Here is an 18,542-nt window from a genome sequence, read left to right as displayed (position 1 = left end):
TGTGTGTAGGTGCTCAATAAACGAATGAATGAATGAATGATGAACAGACAAGATGGAGGCAGCCTATGTAACTCAGAACCCTAACTCCCACTCCAATGAAGCTGGAATATTCTTTCCTGGACCTTGACTCCCTATAGTAGGAGGGGTACAGATCCATGGGGCTGGGGGTGGGTGGGCTCTGTTCAGAGGGTTGACACCCTGAGCTGTGTCATCTCCCTCCTGGCAGCTGTGGGGCCTGGGTCATCTGCCCTGAGGCACAGACACCTCCAGCCAGCTTGATGCCTGTGACTATCCCTCAATATGGACCACGCTCTGCTTTATAAGTACTGATGATGGAGTCCTTGGGTGGCACAAACAGTTAAGCACTCAGCTACCAACTGAAGGGTTGGCAGTTGGAACCCACCCAGAAGTGCCTCAAAAGAAAGTTCTGGTTATCTGTTTCCAAAAGGTCACAGTCATGAAAACCCAATGGAGTGCAGTTCTACTGTGATGTACATAGGTTAGCCATGAGTCTCCGACTTCATGGCAACTTTAAAAAAAATTTTTTTTTTTAATGATGTGATTAGGTGCATGCTAGGGGGGTGTGAGGGGGCAGGGAGAGGAGTATAGGCTATACTTCCTGTTCATGAGGTCTGCAAACCAATGAGAAGGATGGGCCATACGTACACTGCGGAGGGCAGAGAAATGCACTGTCAGCTCCCGCTCCAAGAAGGGCTGGTGGCTCCAGCTGCAAGGAGCATGGGCGGTGGTCAATTCTCAGCAGTCAGCCCCTTCAGGATCACCTGCCTGCAGACAGCCACCTTGCCTAGAGCCACCTACATGCAATGACTGAGCAAGGTGGAGGCTATATAAAGGCCTGGCCGTGATGGCCCAGCGTGGGACAGATCTGAGGGGCCACTTTAGCTCCAAAGGCCCCATGGGGTTGGCTGGAGCTGCTGGGCCTACAACATGGAAGTCTCTCTCTCTGCTGCTCCTGCCCCCTCCCCTCCCTTGTGCAGGCGTGGACCTTGAGGGCACTCCCTCACAAACACCCTGCACTCAAACTCTGTCTCCTTGTTGGCTTCCCAGAAAACTCGACTTTGAGAAATGGAGAATAAAATACCAAACATGACTCACCTGACAAAATTCAGGGTTGATTCTGCAGTTAGGCTCTAAGAATGATGGGTATAGATATAAGTGCTGCAAGGATGCATCCCTAGAGAAGCAGACTTCCAGGCCTTTCTTCTGTGGCACTGCCAAGTAGATTCAAACCTCCAACCTTTTGGCTAGTAACTGAGAGCAAACCCTTTGCACCACCCCAGGACCTACGGCTCTCCTTAAGCATTATTCTATATGTTTTTATTAATTAATGTGTAAAACACAACACATATATATCATACTCTGTTTATTAAAATGAAGGGTTGTTTTCCTTGTATTTTGTGTCTGACGCCCAGCTCTGGGGTCCCTGAAGGACAGGAGGTGATGTACCCTGGGAACAGTTTGATGGCTTCTTTCCTGCAGGGCTTAGGCAGCCAGGAAAAATGCCAATTAAGGCCAAGCTGCCTGTGATCATTACCCCCCAGCCTGGGGATCACAGGCTGGACCCTGTCTGCCTGACTCTCCAGGCACATTGGGTCCTTTAATTGGTATCAGTGACTCTGGGGCGTGGTGACCTTTATGTTGTCATGTTGAGTTCTGCAGGGCTGATGAAAGCTGAGCAAAGCCTGCAGACTGTCATCCTGTCTGAGACCCTCGGGCAAGCCTAGGATGGGAAGAGGTGGGGAGGGGTGCCCCATGTGAATGTGTTAGGAGCCACTGGGCAATATAGACCTTCAACAGAAGCCAAAGCACGTGCTGGAAGATAATCTGCACCACAGCCCCCGAGCCAAGGAAAATGCAACCAACCACCTTGGAGAACCATGGTGGTCTGTTGTTAATTAACTTTCTCATCTGTTTTTATTAGATTATTGTTTGTCATATTATTGGCCAAATTAATCATTATGGAGATGAGCCAGTGGGGGGCAGGGGTGGGGTTTAATCTGCATGCCCGCTGCAGTCCTGGCCAACCAAGACCAGCTACCAGGGGTCCTAACCATGTGAGGGCCACAGGATCCTCGTGGCACAGTGACGGAGGGGTCTTGGGGATGGTAGCTAGATGGTCCCAAGACCTCGGGATGAAGGCTTCTGACAAGGGCAGGATCAAAGGCTAAAGGCCAGGAAGCTCACCCTCAGCTGGCCGGGAGTTGAGTGACTTGGGAGTTCCTGTGGAATACCGGGTGGCATTTCTATCTGGTGTGTCTGTCACATGCTCTCTGAGCCAGCCCTAGAGGGGCTGCAGTTCCTCAAAGATCAGATTTGGGTGAGAAAACAGAAAAGCAAAAGTTTGGGGAACTGAACACAAGAGTTTTAACATTCGTTGGGGAGAAAGCCCCTTGCTGTCACCACCTCTCCAGCTCCTGGGCTCCAGTAAGAGCAACAGAGGCCACTATGGAGACAGCCAGGAGGAAGTCCAGAGCCAAGTCAGGGCAGGAGCAGGCCTGCTGATCAGGTGGTGACAGGAGAAATGCCATGGTCACAGCAGGACACTGGAGCCCTGGGGAAGGGGGAGGGTCCCGGGGCTGGGGCCGAGGGATTTCCTGTACAGGAGCTCTGAGTCAAAGCCTGTTTTCAAAATCATGACTACTATGTGCTAGATATAGTGCATAATTTATCTGTTTAATCCTCTCTGCGGCTCTGAAGGCAAGTATTATTCTCCCGTTGAACAGACAAATAACCTGAGGCTCAGAGGTTCTAAGAAGTCCACAAGGACCCAGTTGGAAAGTGGATGAGTTTGGACTGGAACTCAGGTCTGTGTGGATTCTTATCCAGTAACAGCCTTCTGCAGTGGAAGCCAAGGAATCCTAATGGCACAATGGTTAAGCGCTGTGCTGCTGACTGAAAGGTCGGCAGTTGCAACCCACCAGTCGCTCTGTGGGAGAAACACCTGGGGATATGCTCCTGTAAATATTTTATCGGTTCTATTCTGTCCTGTAGGGTGGTTATGAGTCGGAATTGGAACAACAGTGGAAGCCATGGAAGGGATCTCACTCCTGATTTAGACTCTGGACTAGATGTGTCCCCAGGAACAAGGTTCCCCCAGCCCTGAGAGGTGCAGCTCCTCCTCCCTGCCCACTGTTTTTGCACTTTTGAGGCACTGGCTGCCGGCACCTTGCTAGGGAGCCCACTCAACACAGGGTGCACGCACAGCCCTCTGTACCTGGCAAACCACCACACCAAGGCAACTTGTGTTCCATTCTTCTAACCACTTCCCCAGAGCACAGCAGGCTGGGGGAGGAGTGTGATGGTTCTAACAATGCAATGGCTGCAACAGGCAGTCAAACTGCAGATCAAACTCTGGCTCTGCTGCCTACAGAGGAAGAACTTTGGGACCAAGAGGCCCTGACATTGTCTGCCTTGCCCCTCATTAGGTCAGCCCCAATGGACTGGGTGATCCAGGACAGCCTGGGGAGGCCTGTCCAGCAGATGTCTCTCTGGGTGTGGCGTGGCCGCACTGTGGTAGCCAGCTGTGTGCATTCTAAGAATGCATGCCGTCACGTGACTCTTTCCCTAGTGTGCTTCGGGCAAGTGATCCTAGAAGGGCCCTGCCAAGAGAAAGGGAGCTGGTCACAGCGGGGGCAGGACCTCTGCAAAGAGAACACGCACACTGGGAAGTCATACTTCCAGGAAGCTTTGCAAAATTGGCCAGGACTATTCTTTGATGATACATCATTTTTATCTCTTCAAACTACTGCCCGTCTGTCAGTTTGTTGTACTGTGGTGGCTTGCATGTTGCTGTGATGCTGGGAGCTATGCTCTGGTATTTCAAACACCAGCAGGGTTACCCATGGTGGAGAGGTTTTAGTGGAGCTTCCAGACTAAGACAGACTAGGAAGAAAGGCCTGGTTGATGTACTTCTGAAAATTAAGTCAATGAAATCCTATAGATCACAACAGAATATTGTTAGATACAGTGCTGGAAAATGAGCCCCCTATGTTGGAAGGCACTTAAAATACACAGTGGCCACACAATGGACTCAAGCATACCAACGATTCTGAAGATGGAGAAGAACCAAGCAATGTTTTGTTCTGTTGTACCAGGGGTTGCCATGAGTTGAAGCCTACTCAGTGGCAACTAACAAAAACAACCTCTTCAAAAGACATCATTTAAAAAGCTTACATGTTGATGTTTTCTATTTCCTTTATTACCTCTCATGCTGATTTCCTCTTCTATTATTACTTGACCTGCTCTGATTTGGTACCTGGTAATAATTACTTTAGAAAGCCCATTATAAGATATTCCTTCACTATCATTGGTAGAACAACTTAGTCTAAGAGGAGGCTGGAGTGTGGTCAGAGGGAGGCCTAAGAAGTTTCTTATTCAACACACCAGAATGACTGTCTCTTTAAGATACCCCTCTGACATCTCGGACTTGAAGACAGCCCTGCGTGCCACTACCCGCTGTCCACATCCGAGCAGAGCTCAGAGCCCAGCTCTGGACAGTGTGACCACCATTGTCTCTCGAATCCAATCACCTGGAATGGATTGTGGATTTAAGCCCCCACTGCTTTCCACAGTGAGCGGCTCAGCTTTATTTCCAAAATTTCAGGCAGCTCAAGCCCCCAGGGCAGATCTTGGCCAAGTGGAAGCCGCTGTCCAGCTTCGTGTTATCTGGGAAACCCCTGCTTGGAAGGGGCCATGGTGACATGTCACGGTTTGTCGTATCCGTTGCACATGACGTCTGCATTGCTTCGGATTCTTCGGAGGAGTGATGGGTGATGGGAAAAAGGAAGGAAGACCAGGGCTCTATCCCATACTGTGTTTGCAGAGTTACTCAGTCTGCTAGGAGCCCGCCTCCTGGGGTTCCTCCTGGGGCTGAGCACTTGTGAGGAGAGTCTAAAATCTCACTGGCCCTGGGAAACAGAGAAGGTGACTTTTACCTCCTTCATGGGCACAGGCTAGAGTGGCTACCTACCTTAAGGCAGGGAAGAAGTGGGGGAGAAAAAAAGAAAGAGATAGGGGAGAGAGGAGGAGGAACGGGGCAACGGGGAGGGAGAACCTTCAAAGTTCAAGGGCAAAAGCAGTGAAGGAAGGTGTGCGTGGCCAATTAAGGGTCCTGCCCAGATGGTGAAGGCCACTCTGTATAGAACGCTTGCTACAGGCCAGGCACTGATGTTCTCTCATCCAATCGTCACATCAACCCTATGAGGTTTCATTCCCATTTTATGGATGGAGAAATTGCAGCACAGAGAGGTTAAGTAACTAGCCCAAGACCACACAGCCTGTAAAGGATAGAGACGGGACTTGAACTGGCCTCTGGTTCCACAATCTACCTACTTAGAGGACGGGCCATGCTGTCTCACCTTCAGTCCCAGCTCAGAGCCCCTCCACAAGGCCTCCTCAGAGCCCTCCACACACACCCATCCCCCTTCTGTGGACTCGAGCATCATGGCCTTTCTATGCCATTCAGATGAGTGTAATACTTGATTCTTTAGGATCTTGCTTCATTTTCAAGTTCTGATCTTCACTGGCTAAATGGATGACAGTCTTCTGGAAAACTGGGAACAGACATCTCCATCTGTGTCCTTGGTGGGATCCGTCAGCACAGGGCTGGCACACAGTAGGTGCTGCTCCTGCCCTTGCTGACGAAGCATTATCTATGGGGAAAAAGCCACAGAGTTTGCGCTTCCCTTCGATGGCCCCGCTGGTTGCTGGGAAGGCCTCGTGGGCCAGGTTTTCTCCTCCCAGGGTTCCCCCAAATACGGCTCCCTCGGCCTTTCATCCCAGCATGGGCTCTGGGTTGGCTGACGCTCAGCCCCTCTCCCCTGCCTCACATCCACGAAGAGTTCACCACCATGTTATTGGAAAGGCTGCCAAGAGGTGGAGGCCAGGTTCACTCAGAGGGTGCACCATGGGTGGGTGGAGTGGAGGAGGGAACGTGTAGGAAGTCACCCACTCAGCAGGGAGCACTGTGAGGGGTAGGGAGGGAGAAGGAGGCCATGGATTTGAGAACCCCACTGCCGTAGGCCCACAAGGGCTTGCCAGAGGCCACCCAGTAGAGGGGTCCCCCCTTTACAAGCCTGGAGTCCTCCCAAGTCCCCCTTAAGCCCCATCTCTGCACCCCCTCCATTTGTTCCCCAACCTTCCCAGGGTGACACCTGTGTTACACCCCAAAGAAACCCACTGGCCCACAGGGTGGGCACTCATTCCTGCCTCCCCAAACCTCAACCTCCACTCTGGTTTAGTTAAGCTTGTCCTTTCAGAGAAGCCGGTTCTCTTTCCAGTGCATGCCAGTGACTGTCCTCCCCAAGGTGCCCATCACCTCAAAAATGCTCATGTTGGTCATTCGCCTCCTCTCAACTCAGCCATCCCCCTGGGTAGACCCTGCCCACAGGCCTCATGCACAGCCAGTGATGGGTGGGACGGAGGTTCTAGGAGGCACCACATAAACAACTGGCCTGCCCACTTCCCAGAGTTACTAACTTTGATTTGTCCTCATGCCTGAAGTCCTGACATTAGCAACGTGTGCCCATGGGTTTCCTCTTATAAACACAGGCCCTAGTGAAGGGGGGTAATGTGGTAGCTACTATCTTCTACACTTTAATGTGAATTAGTGTAAGGAATCAGCTCTCTCCTACTAACTAGGTTTCATTATTGAGCCGAGGGGACAAAGCGAAAGATTTGAAGGGGTGCTGCAAGCTGGGGTGGGGTGACAGATGGTTCCTGAATGGGCAGACCCCAGTGGGGCAGAAGAATCTGGGCAACGAAAGAACAGCAAGGAAAAAAAAAAATGTTTACTGTAGATGCTTGTTTCACTGCCCTGAACAAAAATTGCCAAAAGGGAGTGATGAAAAAAACTAGGGGTTAAAGACACACTCAGGGTGGCTTCATAATGTCCCAGTGTTGCTGTTAGCTGGTTGGAACCCAACGCTTAGGAAGCCAATATCCATAGGTGGACGTTCACTGAGGGGACACACACACACACACAAACACACACACACACACACACACACACACACACACAGACACACACACCCTTGTACCCACAGAAAGTCCAAAGGAAAATACAGTAATGCCCAGAAACTACCCCAAACACGTTGCTTTCAAAGCTGCCAACTGAGGAGGCCTCCCCCATCAGTTGGAGGCAGATCAAGCCCGTTTTCTTTTATTACAACTTGTACCCTTCTAGAATTTCTCCTTCTCTGCAGGTCCAGGCCACAGAGACATTAATTCCTATTCAAATGAACCTTCAAGGTTCTTCCTTCCTTAAAGAAAAAACTCCTTCACAACCCCCATGCCCAGCTCTAATGTAAGGAGAGTGTGCACTGAGCAGGAAGGGGCGAGGGCTGGGTTCACGGAGCCCTGCCTCAGGTTTCCTCACCTGGCCTCTCTCTTGTTGGAAGGCAGAAACGCGACCCCTCCTGCCCTCCTCTGCCTGCTCAGCCCTCCCTCCCACGGCTTTCATAAACAGCGATTATTTCAGTCCTCAGAGCACAGCTGTCCTGTGAATTGTCCAGTCAGGGTTATGGGGCGGGAGCCAAAGGATGGAGCAAGAGCTCAGATCTCCGAAAAAGCCGGCCCTCTGTCCCCTCCTCCGCCTGCTTGTTCCCTGGCAGGTGGGAGTTGAGGAGGAAGACATGTCTCTTGGCTGAGACCAGGGTTCACAGAAGCATTTGCTGAGTGGCCTGCTAAGGGCAGAGGCCCAGTGGGAGGGTAGGGAGCAGAGCTTGCAGACAAGGTTGCTAATGGAGTCGCCTACCTTCATGCCATGAATTTAGGCCTCTCCAAAACCCTCCATCCTCCATATTAAAACCAGTTCCCGTTGGGTGTTGGGTCGATTCCAACTCATGGCGACCTGATATGCATCAGAATACAACTGTGCTCCGTAGGCATTTCAATGGCTGATTGTTCAGAAGTAGATCACCAGGCCTTTCCTCTGAGGTGGGCTTCTTCTGGGTGGACTCAAACGTCCAGCCTTTCCGTTGGCAACTGAGTCCATTAACTGTCTGCACCACCCAGACACACCCATTGCTGTCGAGTCGATTCTGACTCACAGCAACTATAGGACAGAGTAGAACTGCCCTATTGGGTTTCCAAGGCTGTAATCTTTACGGAAGCAGACTGCCACATCTTTTTACCACAGAGCGGCTGGTGGGTTCAAACCACTGAACTTTCGGTTAGCAGCCAAGTGCTTAACCACTGTGCTACCAGGGCTCCTCTATGCACCACCCAAGGACTCCTGAAATCATATCTCCAGAGATTAGCCTCAGTCTGCTTCTCTGATTAAAATGCGCCAGTACATTTTTGATGACAGAAATGGAGTTTTAGTCAATTTGTGTCACCTCTAGGAGGTGTTTGGGAAACAGATGAAAGAATGAATGAATGAATGACACTTTGGGCCACTATTAGAAATGGTAGTACAAGAAAGGGAAGAAAGCTCTGGATGCTTCAAGGGAAGTGGGCAGGGATGTCACTGAGGGGGAGGGAGAAGCAAGGGGTGCCAAGTCAAATTCTACCCCATCACTGTGTGCACACGACCAGCCAGGGCAGCTGACCTGGTCCCTCCCCTCAAAGAGCGCGACTCCATTACCATGTCACTGTCATTTGTATGATTCCCACTAAATTCTCCTCCAAGGACACTTAGAACTCTCAAAGCTGAACTTTAGAGACCTCCTAACTCAGGGCTCTCTGAAGTGTTTCCAGCAGCAGAAGCCCCCTTTTCAGATGAAATTTTATGCACAAACAAGCACACCCAGAGCTACTCTTCTTGAATCAGTTCTGTGACACTGTTTGGAAAATATCAGTCTAACCTAACTCCTCCTCCAACTTCTCATTTCAAATAAGGAAACTGGGGCCCAGAGACGTTAACCTGTGTTCTCAGACTTCATCACGATTGCCTGCAGGTGCTAGGTCCCCACCCTTGAGATCCTACATCAGTAATTCTTGGGCAGGGCCCCGGCAGCTGTATTCTTTTAAAAGGCGTCACAGGTGATCGCAACATATAGGCAGGTTTAGGAGCTGCTGGATGAGGCACGAGTTTGAGGGTTAAGAGTAAATTAGTAGCAGAGCCAGGGCCAGGCTGCTCTTGGGGGTCATACAGGCCAAATTCTATTACAATGGCTCCCAAGAGACTAGTGGAATTAATTTCTGGTACTGAGGTCTGCCTATGTTGAACATGACTCCACAGAAGGCCACAGACCAGGGTTTTAGCACATTCTGGTGAAAGGGTACTTTTTTTGTAATCTTTGGTAGTTTTCAAGGCAGGCAAGTTTCCCCATACCACTGGGCCAGCAGCTCAAGGCCCCAACAAGAAAGAGATGAGGCACCTACAATTGCTCAGCTCCCATGCAGTCGAGATGGCAAGGTTCTCCAACAGCTTTCTTTGTGGACATACAGGGGCATTTCACAAAATCAAAAAGTCAGGATCTTAGTGAGGTCTCCATTCAAAGCCCCACACACTGAACAGCTGTCCAATATTGTCACATTCATTTCCCTTTAGGTCAACTTCTTCCCTTCCCAGGGCCTGGCTTTCAGCTGGCTGCTGCACTGGCTAGATAGAGTGGGGCTGATGGCACGGGCCCTACTGCTGGCTCTGAGGGATTTGGATATTCCTCAGGAAACCAGAATGGGAGCACCAACCCTGTGCCATACTACAGGACCCCACATGGCCCTACAGACACATGGGAAGCCTGGTGTAGAACTCTAGGACATGCAGACGCAACACCAGGTTATGTGGGAAGCTTGGCAAGCCAAAATGGCTCTCGCTATAGGCATGGCAAGTGTATGTGACTAGATTGCTTACAAATGCCTACTGGGTGCTGCTTCCTTGGGCATAAAAACCCTTAGAAAGTAGGATGGCTACAATAAAAATGACAGATAATGATAAGCATTGGTGAGGATGGGGAGAAACTGGAACCCTGGCACATTGCTGGCAGCAATGTCAAATGGTGTAGCCACTACAGAACATAGTCCTCCAGTTTCTCAAAAAGTAAAACATACAGTTACCACTGCTGTTGTGCCATCGTTGGTTCCAACTCATAGTGACCCTACCAGACAGAGCAGAACTGCCCCATAGGGTTTCTAAGGAATGGCTGGTGGATTCAAACTGCTGACCTTTTGATTAGCAGCCAAGTTCTTAACCACTGTGCCACCAGGGCTCCAGGGTTACCATATGTCCCAGCAATGTCACTCCTAGGTTTATATCCAAGAGAAATGAAAATATATGTCCACATAAAAACTTGTACATGGATGTTTATAGCAACATTATTATAACAGCCAAAAAGTAGAAACAATCCAAATGTCTCTCAACTGACAAATGGATAAATAAAATGGGACATCCTTGCTATGGAATAAGACTTGGCAACAAAAAAGAATGAAGTACTGATACATGCTGTAGCATGGATGAACCTTGAAAACATCATGGTGAGTAAAAGCAGCCAGTGACGAAAGAGCACATACTGTATGCTTCCATTTATGCGAAATGTCCAGAATAGGCAAATTCGTAGGGACAAAATGTAGATTAGTGGTTGCCTAGGGTTAGGGAGTATCAGGAAATCTGGGGGGAGGTGACAACTAAGAGGAGAGGGCATTCTTTTTGGGATGATGAAAATGTTCTAAGATTGATTTCAGTGAGAAACGTGTAACTCTGACTATACTAAAAACTACTGAATTGTACACTTAGAAGGGTGATTGTATGCTATGAATTAGATATTAATAAAACTGCTATTAAAAAAAAAAACCTTGCCAGAGAAAAGTTCCTGTTAGTTGGGTTCTGCTTTACAGAACCGGCTCTGCTAGACTTCCCTAGGGCTTTGGGAAGGCAGGTCTCAACAGGAGCTGGGGTCACTGCCACCTCTCCAGGGGCCTCCACCAGCAGCTTCACAAAGACCAAAGGGCCAGCCTGTTATCTCCAGAAACAACTTAACAGAATCATCAGCCAGAATCCATAGCCAAAAATGCAAGAGGCTTGTGTGTATATGTTCATACATGTGTATATGCAAGTCAGAATTTTCCTGCAGGCCAAGTCCAGTTATATCATTTGGGTGGGTCATGTGTACATTTGTATCTGGTTTGTATCTAACTAGAAAGTGTCAACATAGATCGTACCATATTATTAGGCAATTTTTCAAGTTAGGAGTCTCACTGTTGCTGCACTTTATCTGTTCAATGGGTGGACTCACTTGTTGACTGATGAACATCATGCCCCAAGGGTTCCTGCCCTAGGAGAGGGCAGGCTTTGATTAGACAAGCTTTCCTGTTCTGTGCTCCTTGAGGACACAAGCCAAGTTGCCATTGGGGAGCAGCTCATACCCTGAGTGGGAAGCTCACGCCTCACTAGCTGGCCTCCTACATGAAGGGAGGTGGGGAGTGGATGGTGAGGATGAGATGGAAGGAGGCCCACTCTGGCTGCTTCCCTTCCCAAGCAAGGCCCAGAGTGAATGGGAGCTTCTAAAGGAACAAAAGGGAGCTCCACAGAAGAAAGCCAAGTGCTCTTCTTTTTCTAAACACAGGACCTAGATGTACAGAGGGAAAGTTAAAATTATGCTGCGATTTTGAAAGTCATCCACAGAAGATAAACTCTCTCTTCAAAGGAATTACTCATCCTGCTTCGTCGTGGTTCCTTGGGGTCTATCAGTATTCAAATTTATTAAGCAATGACATACAGAATGTATGGTAGAAAGGCTGGTTTCATCACCCCATCTCCTGAACTATTTTCTTTTTCTTTTGCTAAGTCATGAGAAGTCCAGCAAGTTAAAAATCAAAACAAAAACTAACAGGCACACACCAAAAAGTATGGAAAAAAAAAAAATCCTTCGTGGAAGTTACTATGAGGCGGGTGGCTTCAGAAAGGAAAAACAATCTCTGACTAATATGAAGGAGACTCCAAATTGCTCTTGGCAGAAATCTCTCAACCCCAGATCCCCCTCCCTCTATTCATCTCCACAGTTCCCAGCCAAAGGAAAATAAACTGAACAGCTCTCTCCCTGGCCCAACCTGTAGGGCTGCGCAGCAGAGCAAGGGCTGAGCAAACAAACAACCTCACGCAATTATACACCTGTCTCATTGCTGTAAATACTGGGGAGGCCAGCCTGGTGCTCACTGCCCTTATCGAGCTGATAATCTCAATATCAGGAGAAAAATGTTTTATTCTGGCACCACTAAATCAAAATGGAATGCAATACAATCTTGTGACCTCAAACCCAGAAGATTTAAAAAAAATAAGGAGGAAAAAAGAAAGACTAACTGTCCCCCTTTCAGGAGTTGATGTCAGTTCTGGAGAAGGAAGGTCCCAGAGCATCACTCAGATGGACACTAGCTTCCAGGCAAGATTTATCACTTCACCGTCCTCACAGAAATGATAGCTAATTTTAGAGGTAGCTATCTTACACCTATTATACCATTCCAAATGTCCTGGAGTATTTATGGCTGCTCTGTCTCAAAGATCTATCTGACATCATTTTATTAGGACAGATATGTCAGGTCAGCTAAAATGGGGATGGACAGGAGCATCAGGAAATGATGCTGGAAGTGGAGATGTGTGCAGACGGGCACTGTCTTTTCAGCTGCGCCCTGAAACTGTCCTGACAGGCCAGTGTGAGCTAGGAAGATGAAGAACATGAGTTCCAGTCCTGGCTTTGCTACCAACTAGTCCTGAGACCGGGGACAGACTTCCTCAACAGTAAAATGACGGGCTTGGAGCTGCAGCTCGAGCCCTGCGAGTGCAGGAAATGCCATCATGACCACTGAGAAACGTAGCAGGTGCATCATGGGTGTGCTGCACTGGGGCAGTTCTCCTTCCAGGAGTGGCCAGTCTTCTTGGAGGCTGCACAGGGCTCCTCTTGTCATCTCCAGCTGGGATATGCCCAAACTCAAGACGCATCTCCAAACCATAATCATAAACTGATCATCTGAACAGGAGAGACTCAAAGGGCCTCAGAGACACTCAAGGCAGAGTTGGGTGTGCTGGGTGTACTCCACAGCATTCTCTCGAGCCAGGGCTGAGTCTTTGCAGCTGCAGCACAGGGACAGCTCATTATTCCAACTTCCCTGCAGAATGCCTCTCAAACTCCTCTCCACCTAGCCAAACGCCAGCCTTCCTGTTCCTCCTCCTTAACAGCAATGCTTCTGTAGCACTTTCCCATGTCTTGTCTCATTTCATCCACTCAAATACCCATTGAGGAATGTACTGTTACTATTACTATTGCTATTACTGTTCCCATTCACAGAGGCCAGGGACCAGGTCTTATTTCATTTATTGATGTATGCCTTGCCCTTAGCGACAGAGCCTAGAAACATACAGAAGACCATACAATAGTTGTTGACTAAATGATTGATCGAATGAATGGCAAGAAATTAAGATTCAGAAAAGTGAATATTCTGTGTAATGCTTACATACTATTTTGTATTGTATATAATCTTACCAACTAAAGCGTAAGCTTCTGGAAGATGTGTGTCTAATGGGTAGTTTGAATCCTGGTTCTGGCACTAATTAGCTAGCTGGACAGCTTACTTAACCCTGCCTCAGTTTCCGCATCTGCAAAGTGGAACCAATGATTCACATCTCAAGGGCTTATGTGGGTGGCACAGAGCACATGGTCTCTAAATGTTCTGTCCCTTTCCTGCTCGCCCTTCCCCTCTCTTGCTTACCTCCCAGCACTGACACAGAGCAGGACAAGCCTCAGGTTCTGTGGCCTCCAGGCTTTTGCCCTTTTGTCCAACCTCCGTCAACACCCTGCCCCAATGCCACCTCTTTTTTGGCTAAGCCTTCCTTGACCTTTCCTGCCCCCAAAGAGCCTCTTCCAAAGTCTCAAAGCAGCTCTTTCAGCAGTCTGTGGAGGATTTCCCATTTGCTACCTTAGTTTTGTTTACTGCTGTGTGTCTCATCGACCTGACTTTGCTGGGTGCCCCTTGGTGGTGGTGGCAGGCCTGAGTCCTGTCTGTACCTCCCTGCAGCACTCAGAAGGTGCCCAGTGGGATCCAAATCTACCAGTTTCATTAAGCTCTGAAATCCAGGTTGTTGACCACAGGGCCCATGTGGCACTGGTGCCCGTGGACCTGTGTCAGGAGCCCTGGACTCTGCTATTGGCTATTGTGTTACCTTGGGGGGCTCACCTTGCCCCCCCGCCTCAGTCCCTCACCTGTAAAATGGGAATGATGATGGTGGTGGGCACTGACCTGAACACTGTGTAGTTAGACTCAAGTGTGGTAGTTTGGGAGAGCTGAGGAAACAGTCCCATGCACCCACACCCAGAGAGAGGCGCACAGGCAGACCCGGGTCTTTTTTGGAAAAGTGGATTTCTTTTCCTGGTCAGCCCAGTGTGGGCCATAAGGGGAGAGGGTGGCACCTGGCTACTTTCCGGTCCTGGGGACCCAGCCAGAAAACGTTCCTGAGCCCCTAAGCCTCAAGAGGACTCAGCTAGTGAAGGTAGCCGGAGAGAGGAGTGGAGCTGAAGCTGGAACCTGGCACGGCCTCCAGCCTCACCCCCCCGCCCCTTCCACAGAGTCTTCTATCTGATCTGGAGAAAAACTGCCTGATTATTTCTACCACTTCCTTGACATTGTCAACATTCTTCAGTTAGGGGGGTTGAAAGAGGGTATACCTCTTGACCGGAAACGTGGCTGCCTCCGGTGCAGAGTCCCTACCAGGTGCTAAAAAAGAGGGCAGCGCCCCCTGCCAATCCCACTGGCGCAGCCCGAGCGGGGACCACAGACGCCTCAGAAGCCCTCACCAGTCCCGGCACAAAGAAAACCGCACGGGCACTCGACGCTCCACGCGGGTGAGGGCTGGGGGAGGGGCTCTTTCCAGAGTCCTCCTCAGGTAAGCTCGACGGCCACTCTGCCCTCATGTAGGGAACCCGGGGCTCCAGAGGGTGACGCCAGCCCTGGGCGGGTCCCTGTCCCAGCCCCCACTGGGCCGCCTCAAGAGGTCCCTGAGACCCCGGCTTGACCCGACAGCCCGGAAGGGAGTTTTCGCTGCCCCACCCACCCCTAAATGGGAGCTCAGCTGTGACCACGATCCGAGCCCAGGGACCCCGACGGGACCCCATAAGGCTCGCGAACGATTTCTGCCAGTCCCCTCGCCCTAGCTCCGGACCTCGGCTTTCTGCAAGGAGTTGCTATGGCTTCTGTACCCCCACGCACCCACCCCCGCCCCGGCTCCAAGTTTTGCATCTGGCCCTCAGGAGCACCAAGTCTTTTTGCCGAGAAGCAATTTAAACTAACAAGGCACAGCCGCAACTACCTTTCCGAGTCCTCTTTACTCTTTTCGCTTCCCCCGCCCCCACCGCGACACACACACAAAAATCCTGCCCGCGCAGGCAGACGGCAAGGAGAATGCGACAGGAGGTGCTTTCTTCAGAGTTTAAGACGCTTCTTGTCCTTTCGTTGGGAGGTCGCGGATACGCGCCCATGCGTTCACTCAGGGACTCCCAGCCTTGATTCTAAAGCACGCTGAGCGCTGAGAGCGGAGGCGGGTTTGAAACTACAGACACACCAACGCACACGCACGCCGGGTGAGCGCTGTCCGGAGTCGCCCCGAGGTCCCCGAAGCACCATCCGGAGCCCGAGGGTCCCCACTGAGCAAAGCCTAAGTGCCCGCTCCGTTCGGGGTGGGGGACGTTGCCACCGGGCGCCCCCCTAGCTCTCCCGGACGCCCGGAAGGGCTGTCTCCCAGCCCCATCGCGCTCTGCGAATAGGTTCAAAGCCTGGTTCCCGGCCGAGCCCGCCGCAGACCCACCTGGCTCCCCCGGGGACGCCGCGCTCTTGCCGGGCCGTGTCCTGCGCGCCTCCAGGGTCCCGGGACGGGAGTCCACGCGGCCGCGCTACTCGAAGGAGCCTGCCGCAGCCGGCGGGCGGGCGTCATTGATTCGCGCTCGGCGAGTTAAGCCATTCCAGGAGTGGTTTCGCCTACACTCCCACCCCTCCCTCCAACCAGAAGTATTTGGCAGGCAGCCCCTGGCGTCCACCTGTACTGTGAAGCGCCGGACAAGGACCAATCTCACCAGCCGCGCTTTATGCTTCACTTTATAACACGCAAATTAAGCTCTTTTGAAAAGGAAAAGCAGAAATGAAAGCAATGGTGGTGGTAGATTTTTTTTTTCTTCCTCTTTTCTCCTGGGTCTCTCTTTTTTTTTTTTTTCCTTCTTCTAATATTTCATAAAATGCTTTATACCACTTATCTCAAATCAGGGGTGGCTTTTTTATTATTATTGTTTTATTCAATTCTGCGTGTCTGTCTTTTATTTTTAGAGGTAATTTTATTTCCATTTGCCTGAAACCTGAGCCCAATAAAATTACTAGAATTATATGTTTTCTCCTTAAAGAGTCGTGAGTGTAACTTAACCAAATCAAACACTGCACAGCAATCATTCACGTGGCAAATAAAAAGAGGGATGTGCAGGAAGTGAGCCCAGAACTGCCTGTGGCTTCCTCCACTGGACTGCCCAGCGGGCCTGGCCCAGGTAGGGTGTTGAGGCCTGAGGTTGGGGTTTGGAGTTCTCAGGGGCACCCACTGCCAAACCCACCCCAACACAGACACACATCACACAGGCGCTCCTTTGCTTTGTCTCCACTTTAAGACTGACTCAGAAATGCCAACCAGAGATTCCAACAGTCCACATTTGGGGTGAGCCAACCACCAGTCACAGAGGGGTGCAGCGAGAGCACCCCTTCCCAAGCTGTTCCATACAGCCACACTCCACACCCTTGTGAACACTGTCAACCAAGAGGTTCCTGCCGCTGTCAGCCCTCTTTCCCCTGGAATTGTCCAGTAACCTGGGGAAAACAGTATTAACTCCTTGGTACCTCCGTGGACTGGTCCAAACACTGAGGGAAGAGCCAGGGAGAGTGGTGCTTCCCTGCTGACCAGCTGCCCCATGTGCCACTGAGAATCAGCGCAAAGCAAATGAGACCAGTGAGGTGCCCAGGAATCTACAGCCTCTGTCACTGTCCTGGGAGCAGGCCATGAGCCATTTGCTTCTCCTCAGCCTTAAAGCACCCTGAAGCCTATGGTAAAAACCCAAGGTCCATCAGTCCACAGAGAGCCAAGGACGGGGCTGTGATTTGCAGAGGTCCTGGAAGCTCCTTCAGACTAAAAATGTCTCCTTCTGAATGCAGGTGCCCCCTGCCTGAGGTCCTGTGTTAGTGATTCACTCCTCTGTGAGGCATGCCCTGCTGACAGCATGTCCCATGCAGGCAGGCAAAGAGCTTCAGGAAGGGAAGAAGGGTCTCTCTAAAATGGTGAATGCCCATGGGAGGGGAGCAGGAGTTTCCATAAGCAACTGGAATGAGTGTGTCAGCCCCTTGATGCTGTGCTGGGAGGGCCGAGGATGGCAGCATGAGGGGGAAGAGGTGATGGGACAGGTTGGGGTGGGGAGGAGTGCTAAACCAGGGAGCCAGGGGTTGACAGGAAGGAGGAGAGGTGCTTAATCAGGGTAGGCGGACAGTTTTCCAAGGTTTGATGACTCCAGGGATTTTATCAAAAACCACGTACCCACGGAACACCCAAGCCAAAGAATGAAAAATCCAATCCCTTTGTCCACAAAGTCACTAATTAAACATCCAGTCTAGTGTAACTCCACACTCCACTCCCAAATTGGGGTGGGTGAAGGTGCCAACCTGTGACCTGGATGGAGTATCAATCCAAGGGTGTTTGTTGTGCACCCATAAGGGGTTTGCCCAATGGCCTGGGTGGAGGTCAGGTGCAGTGGGGTGACGTGGGGTGCCACCCTCGGAGCGTCACGTCTTGTGCGGGAGATAAGGCACAGGTGGACTGGACAGTGTGGGACAAGGTGTATACAGCATGGCTCAGGGTCCATTAAGGAACAGGTGGCTAATTCTGCAGAGCAGACAAGGAACTTATTACCAAGAGCAGTTAGTAAGATGGGGCTTGTCTGGAGAGGGCTCAGGAGGAGGCTGGCCAGGTAGGCTGGGAAGTTTGTAATGCTGTGAGCAGAAGGATGGGTCAGGTGGGGGGCACGGCAGGTGAAGGCAGAGGTGGGGGTGCAGCCACTGGGGAGGGGGCAGCCTGCCTGGTTCAGAGGGTCCTCCCAGTGGGCAAAATATCAGGTGGGATCTTTGTGGTGGAGCCAGTTTATGGATGCAGCTTCTGGTGAAAGGAGAGGGTGCAGGGCAGGGCCTGCTTTGGAGGGGAGGGAGGACTAGAGTACCTCTTCCAAACTCAGCTGGATGCAGGCAGAGAGGGTGGAGGGGAGGGGAGCTGAGAGGGGGTGCGGTGCCCAGTCCAGTCTGCCCCCAGATGGCCCCTCCTGCAGGACTCCAGCCCCTGGACTTGAAGGAGGGTCTGAGCCTGCCAGTGGGTGGTGCCAGGGCCAATAATATTGCAGCCAAAAGCCTGGGGGAAGCTGGTCACCGTCCAGCCCACTCCTGGATCCTGCAGTGGACAGTGAATGTCACTCCTTCCTCCCCCTTAATCACTGTGTGTGTGCTCTGTTGGGGCATGCCCTCTGGAAATGGTTCAGAGCAGAAAGTGGGGAGTCCTGCCCCCATGTCCCCTCCAGATTTGCCTC

General features: G+C 50.9%; 1 protein-coding gene across 1 annotated transcript in view; it reads right to left on the bottom strand.

Annotated features, from left to right (window-relative positions):
- The window catches only part of ZBTB7C (zinc finger and BTB domain containing 7C), a 110,359-nt gene extending 94,259 nt beyond the window's left edge, over positions 1–16,100 (bottom strand). Inside the window, exon 1 of the mRNA XM_004389974.1 lies at positions 15,752–16,100. The gene's annotated coding sequence lies outside the window, so the exon portion shown is untranslated. The remainder of the gene's footprint in view (positions 1–15,751) is intronic.
- Between the last annotated feature and the right edge of the window lie 2,442 nt (positions 16,101–18,542).

This window comes from Trichechus manatus, unplaced genomic scaffold, assembly GCF_000243295.1.
Source record: "Trichechus manatus latirostris isolate Lorelei unplaced genomic scaffold, TriManLat1.0 scaffold00272, whole genome shotgun sequence".
Taxonomy (NCBI): Eukaryota; Metazoa; Chordata; class Mammalia; order Sirenia; family Trichechidae; genus Trichechus; species Trichechus manatus.
The sequence above is the reverse complement of the archived record's forward strand: the minus strand, read 5'-3'. Positions and strand labels throughout refer to the sequence as shown.